At 52.6% G+C, this 6,993-nt stretch overlaps 1 protein-coding gene across 2 annotated transcripts in view; it reads right to left on the reverse strand.

The window, feature by feature from the left end:
• Syt12 (synaptotagmin 12) overlaps positions 1-5,837 on the reverse strand; it is a 30,337-nt gene extending 24,500 nt beyond the window's left edge. The window contains exon 1 of one of the 2 annotated variants that reach the window (XM_087609987.1): positions 5,615-5,837. The gene's annotated coding sequence lies outside the window, so the exon portion shown is untranslated. 2 annotated transcript variants of the gene reach the window in all.
• Positions 5,838-6,993: the final 1,156 nt, after the last annotated feature.

Genomic DNA, 6,993 nt, shown 5'->3' on the forward strand with positions numbered 1-6,993 from the left:
ACTGAATTAAGGTCATCAGGCTTGGCAGTGAGCACCTTCATGGGTGAGCCATCTCACCAACCTCCCGTTTTGTTTGTTTTGTTTCTAAAGCAGTCTCACTCTGTAGTCTAAGGTGGTGGCTTCCGACTCACTGTGTATCCAAGGATTATCTGCCTCTACCTCACAACTGCTAGGATTACAGCCACTAAGAGTTTAAAATGTATTATCTAACTTTTTGTTGAGATAGTCTCATGGGCCAGGCTGGCCTCAGATTCCATATGTAGTTGCCTTCTCTTCTGTTCAGCTCCTGGGGTTACAGGTATATGCCACTTCACTCAGTTTTATTTGATGTTAGGGACCGAACCCGGGACTTCAAGCATACCACGGAGTCACTCGTTAATTCTGAGACAGGGTCTGTTATGCTGCCCTGGCTGGCCTTAAACTGCTAAGCTCAAGAGATCCCGTTTAGCCTTTAGAATAGCTGGGACTACAAACAGATGCCCAGATGCCCAGCTTGTTGACTTTTAAATACAATCAATTCATATACACACAAATGTCCACGTGATTCAGGTGCATTGGGCTTTGGGTCACCAACCCTACCATGCATTCTGCAGGCTTTCTTTGGGATCAGGGTTCTGTGAGAGAGTAGAACTGAAACCTTAGGCATTTGGTGGGAGGTTCTCTATAGCATGTGACTTTGGAGTCAAGAGGCTGGTCCTGGGCACGCAGGTCTTGGGTACATAGCTTTGTGAGGCAGGGCAGATGAGGGTATGTAGCCGGTTCCTGGTTTCTGGTTCTCCTGATGTTGCTCCCACGTTGATGAGAGAAGAGTTGTCATGGTGATGGGAGGCAGTGCTAAGACAAAAAGACTTCACCTATCTTGACTTGAGTGAGTCCTGGGCTTTCGATAATATTAACAGCTAACCCCGCCGGGCACATCTAAGCACCAAACACAGCTCTAAGCGTCTGCGCATAGCTGGCCTCATCTAACCCTCTTAGCAAGGCGTTAGAATCATGTTTGTTCTGTAGACCAGAGTGCTGTGGAGCTAATGTACCACATGGCTAAGAAGCATTCAATCCAGCTGTCTGGTTTTGAGTTCCCAATCACTGTGTCTTACTGAGCATAGGCATAGGGTTTCCAGAAAGTGAGAACTGTAGGTTTCAAATGGCTTGCTGTACAAGTCTGGGCTGGCCCAGCCTACAGATGTGATTTTGGACACACTAAATACAGTGCGAGAACACACGCATTCTAGACTGCCTCAGCCTTGCTGTGGTTCTGATAATGCCTGCAGGGTTCCCTGTCACACACCTGGCACAGGCTGGCAACACAAAGGAAAGACTAAGCAAGGTGTGGAACAGCAGGCATGGTACCCGCAGAACCCCAGAGGGTTTCAAGCTCTGGCTTTTGCTATATATGTATATGTGGGGTTTGAGGGTTGACCAAGGCTGGTTCAGCTCAGATCCCACAGTCCTAAATATCTACTTCCTCTATTCTGCCACGGGAACTGTGATATCGGGAAGGCATGAGTGCACCCTCCAGAAAGGGCTTCCAGCCCTGCTACAAACAGCCTGAAGTCAGGGTACAGCTCCCTAAGGAAAGGGAGGACGAAACAGGAAGATGTACAAGATCCTTTAGGGGACCAGCCCAAACCCCATGGTTGCAGCCAGCTCTGTCAGCTCTGAAGTTCAGATTAGCCCCTTCACCGACTCATGGCTTTAGACAAATCTCTTAGTCTCTGTCTCTCTGTCTCTGTCTCTCTGTCCTTGTCTCCATCTGTCTCTGTCTCTCTGCCTCAGTAGTACTGTCCATGAAAAGGGGCTTATGACTGGGCTTAGCATGCAGATCTGTCAGAAGAGTGCTTGCTTAGCATGCATGAAGTTTGACTCTCCAACACTGAATAAAACTGAGCATGGTAGAAGGCACCTGCACTCCCAGCAATCAAGAGGCGGAGGCAGAATGAGTAGGAGTTCCAGGTCATGCCTACCCTGTAAGAGTGGAATGGGAGGGCTTGGCAAATGGCAGATGCTGTGGTTATTGGCTTTAACCAGAGCACAGGAAGAGCTCCCTGGCTCTCAGTCTGCACAGAACATCCGAGGGAGCAGCTCTGTCAACCTGCAAACACATTTTCTTTGTTTAAATTTAAATGAATTATATTTTGTGGCTTTGTGGGGGGGTGTTTTGCCTGTGTGTATGTATGTGCTGTGTGTGTGTGTGTGTGTGTGTGTGTGTGTGTGTGTGTGTGTGTGTGTGTGTGTGTGTGTGTGTACCTGGTACCCACAGAGGCCACAAGAGGGCCTCAGATCTTCTGGAACTACAGTTATAGGCCGTTGTGAGCCACAGTGTATGTGAGTGCTACAAATCAAACCTAGATCCTCTGGAAAAGCAGCCAGTGCTCTTAAACCTCTGAGCCCTCTCTCTAGCCCCTGAATTTTGTTGTATGTGTGTATGTGCATGATTGTGTGTAGACGGGTGTATGTTTATAGGTAGGTGTGGAAGTCAGAGGTCAACTTCAGGTTTCCTTCCTTGGGAGCTGTCTACTTTGTTTTTCTTTTGAGACGGGGTCTCTCACTGGCCTGGACTCGAGGCTTAGGCTGGGCTGTCTGACAAGTCAGCCCCAGGAACTGCCTGTCTCTGCCTCCCCAGTGCCGGCTTTTGTGTGACTGCTAGAGACTGAACTCAATCTGATTCGTACTTGGCAAACATTTTACCAGTCAAACTATCTCCGAGCCCCAAAATATGGTGAGTTTATTGTTTTAAAAATGTTTTTCAAGAAAGGGTCTCACTATGTAGCTCTGGATGTCCTGGAACTCACTCCGTAGATCAGGCTGTCCTTGAACTCAAGAGATCTTCCTGCCTCTGCTTCCTGAGTGCTGGGATTAAAGGCATGAGCCACTAGTACCAGGCTTCAGAAAACTTTTTTTGACTGAGAAATTTTCATTTAAAAATGAAATTCAGGAAAAAAAAAAAAGGAGGGCGTGTGTGTGAGGTGTGTGGGTCAGTGGTAGAGCGCTTGTCTAGTATGTGTGAGGTCCTGGGTTCTATCCCCAGTACTGGAAGAGAAAAAGGGAGGAGATACTCTGACAATGACAATACAGTCTCATGCTCCTGGGGTCAGACCTGGCCACTCTCATCCCACCGTTCACTCTTATAACCTGCAGCCTGCTAGAAATACCCTATTCAGAAACAGACTTGGGATGAGCTCAGAGAGGTCAAGTGGCTGCCCAAAGCCAACAGTGGTTTTAGCTCTGCACACCCCTACCCAGAACTTCCTTCCTCATCTCCCTAAAGATACTGGGGCAAATCCTTGTCCTAAAGTGAGGTGGAGGGCAGAGAGGCTCTGAGAAGGCAGTAAACCGGCCCCATGTGACCCAGCCACCACATAGGGAGCTGACAACATCCCAGGTCTGCCTCTGCAGCAAGTGCCCTTCTTAATGGCTCTGTTCAGGACCTGAGAGACCCTTGGCTCCATCTTTCCTCAGGAAACACCAGCGGGCTCCTATAGGCAGCCCAGAGGTTGGCACTTTGGCTAGGGCTAGGATGCTGACAAGGCACTTGAAGACCACTGCAGCCAGTGGCCAGAGCTGGCACTTCTGATACACAGCAGGGGCCAGCTGGGGTTGCTCCAGCTCTTCATGGGAACTAAGCCTGTGCATCTTCCTCCTTAAGCACCCCTCTTCACCCCAGCCTACAGTCAGCCCCAAGGTCTACACTGCATGGAGCAGTGTTCACTGAGACCAGCCCCTGCTTCACAGTTGTGCTACCCCCCTGCCTACCTTCCCAGCTGCCTCCACACCGCTGTGTGCCGACTGCTTATGAATAAATTACTGGATCCCCATTTCATAGATGAGGAAGATGGGGGCCACGCGCATCCCAACATCGCAACTCTGGGCTTCATATCAGCGAAAGATGATGGCTGTGGGCCTAGGCTCTGGGCCACCATGATGACTGCTGACCAAGCCTTGCAGGTCACTGGGATGGTTGGGAAGTACCAACATCCGACTGTGCTGGAATCAGACCACAGAAGAGGCTCCCTCCTGAGCCGGTCAGAGAAATGACTTTCAAGGAATTCTGTGTGTAGAACCAGGGACCCTGAGCCTTCTCCACACTTTAGCCCCTGCTCCTTGCTCAGCGTTCCCACATGCCCAGCAGGGTGGAGACTCCCTTTATCTCTATCTTGACACCAGCAGGTAATAAGGATAGGAAGGAGCTGTATGGGAGCCCCAGTCTTCTAGGCTGAGTTTCTTCTGGGTCCTTTAGGCTTGAAAAAGCTTTGCAAGTGCGCAAGTGCATCCCTCCCCCACAGCACTTTCTGGATAACCACATCCCGGTGCCATACTCCAGACACCCTCAGGAACCACAATACAGACTGGCTGGGGGTGGGCGACAGCTGACACTGGGCACCTACTATGTGCCAGCATAGTACTGGGGACTTGCCTTGTGCTCAGGAAATGCCCCTGGAGACTCCAGAGCTCCCAGGGCAGCCCTGGAAATGTAGGGAGGGGTGGCCTAGCCGCTGAGATTCCAGCTCTTCAAGGTGTGAAAAGGAACTTGTGTGAAGTGACTTGCCCCCAAGTCACTAGCAAGCACCTTGTAGGATGAAGCCAGGTTTGGACCCCAGGCTGGAAGCTCCCACTCGTCTGTGCTGCTTGAGAAAGATTTCAGATTGCTCAGAGAGGATGGAAATGGGGGTGGGGTGGGGATGAGGTGGGGGCATGATGGGGGTATAACTGTAATTGTCCTGGCCTTACTGGGTGGGATGTGTTAACACCTAGGTGGGTCTTCTTCCCTTGCAGAACCTCAGATTTCCTTTCCCTGTTTCTTTTTTTTTTTTTTTTTTTTTCCGGAGCTGGGGACCGAACCCAGGGCCTTGCGCTTGCTAGGCAAGCACTCTACCACTGAGCTAAATCCCCAACCCCCCTTTCCCTGTTTCTAATAAGGACCCCTGTTGAGGTTCTTCAAACTCAGCACCCCGGCTAGGCAGCTCAGGTGCAAGCTTCCCGGGTTCTTCTCTATGGAGTCCCTTAGCAGCACCATGTCCACCAAAGAGAAAGGGTCAGGACTCCTTCACCTACAGTGCCATTTACTGATCCCATGCTCATCTCCTGTCTATATACAGCTTCAAGTGAAGCTCAAGGAACCCTTAGGTTCTTTCCACAGGCCTCCTAGAGAACAGATGCGACGTGCCCCCCTACTATGCAGATCCTCACACCCCACGGCATATCTGGGGACTGGAAGTTAGGGCGAGTACTGACCTGGGACCCCCAACGGGATGTTAAGGCCAGGTCAGGGGCCGTTAGGACAACCAAGGTGCTGAGTGTGAAGGTGAGGGGTGTGTGCGGTGTGCGGGCTCAGGAGAGGTGTGTAAACAGCCGGGTGAACCGCGTGTGTGCACATGGGGGCCGGGCGAGCTGGCGCCGGGCGATGCGCAGTGCGCGGAGTGGCTGGGCCCGGGAAGGGCGCCGGGCGTGCTCTGTGCCCCGCGTTGGTGTGCCAGAGCAGCGCGGGGGTGCAGACGCACGGAGTGTGAGGGGCCCCGGGTTTCGGGCGCAAGGAGAGGGACTGAGTGCATCGGTCCCCATGCCCAGGGCGCTTGTGCCTGCCGCGCTCTGTGGGTGGGCCGGGGTGCCTACTCACCCCGGGTTCCGCGGAGGGGACGCAGGTCCGACTCCCGGTTCTACCTCTGCTCCCACGCCGGCCTCCCTCAGTTGGCTCGCTCAGGAGCCCAGCCGCCTGCTGCTACGCCACCCCTGCAGTGTAGCGGGGCGCTCGTCTCGCGCTGGAGCCGCGCCTCACGGATCGGGGGCTCCGCGGGGCCCGGCGGTCGAACGGAGCAGCGCCGCAGTCCGGGCACGCTCCCAGGAGCCCGCCGCGCGCTCCCTCGCGCTCGCCCGCCCGCTCGCCTGCTCCTTCTTGAATTTAAAGTGACAACCCTGAGCGCTCTCTCTACTCAGAGGAGTGGAGCAGCGCTGCGAAGATCTTGGTCCGAGATCCCCAAGCACCGGAGGGCCCATTTGGGGGGAAGGGGGAGAGGCCGCCGGGTGGGATGGGGGGGGTCTAACCCAGGGATCGTAGGCTTGTGAACATGTGGGGTAGGGAGCCGTATACTGACCAGGGACGCACCCCGCCCCATTTATGTTGTTCCCCTTCTAGGCCTTAGTTTCTTTATCTGTAAAACGGACTCAAGAGAGCCAAAAAAAAAAAAAAAAAAAAATCAGACTAGCGAGTAACACAGCCAGCAGTATTCCCTTCTCTGGATGACTGATACTTCCTTCTATGATTGAGTTGTGATTGTAGGCTATATCAGTCCAGGTCACTTACCGACATCATCTCTGGTAAACTCTTCAGTGACCTCATCGCTGGCCACTCCATTTTTTTCTTTTTTTAAGATAAGGCCCAGGGTGAATATCAAGAGCTAAAACTTGGGTCCTTGTGTCTTTAAAAAGAGAGAGAGAGAGAGAGAGAGAGAGAGAGAGAGAGAGAGAGAGAGAGAGAGAGAGAGAGAATGAATCTCATTTTATAGCCCTGGCTGTCGTGAAAATCAGCCCTGGCCTTGCTCGAACTCACAGAGATAAACCAGCCTGTCTCCCAGTTGCTGGGATTAAAGGCATGCGCCACCACACCTGACTTTCTTTTTTAACCTCTTAAGGGTCATACTTTTTCTTCCAAGGAATGAATGAATCATTCAGGAGATATTTATGACGCCCTCACCCAGGCTCACAGCACAGTGCCAGGCGTGGGCGATCTTCCATCTTCCGGGAACAAGGGACAGGTCCCCTCCCTGCCTGCGCAGTCTGGCAGGAAGACAAGTCGGGTATTAAGAGGGGCTGGGTGTTGTGCCCTGCGGGAAGGGGCAGGGGGGGGGCACCTGTTCTGGACTCAGTAACCAGAACAGCGGGGCTGGGAAGGCGACTGACTAGACCTCCGGAGGGATCTGGAGTCTGGGGGAGAAGTTGAGAATCTCACGGAGAGCCAACACAAAAAGGCTGGGTTGTCTGAGAGTAGTGTGGAGAGCA

Source organism: Rattus norvegicus, chromosome 1 (genome assembly GCF_021556685.1).
Source record: "Rattus norvegicus strain SHRSP/BbbUtx chromosome 1, alternate assembly SHRSP_T2T, whole genome shotgun sequence".
Taxonomy (NCBI): domain Eukaryota; kingdom Metazoa; phylum Chordata; class Mammalia; order Rodentia; family Muridae; genus Rattus; species Rattus norvegicus.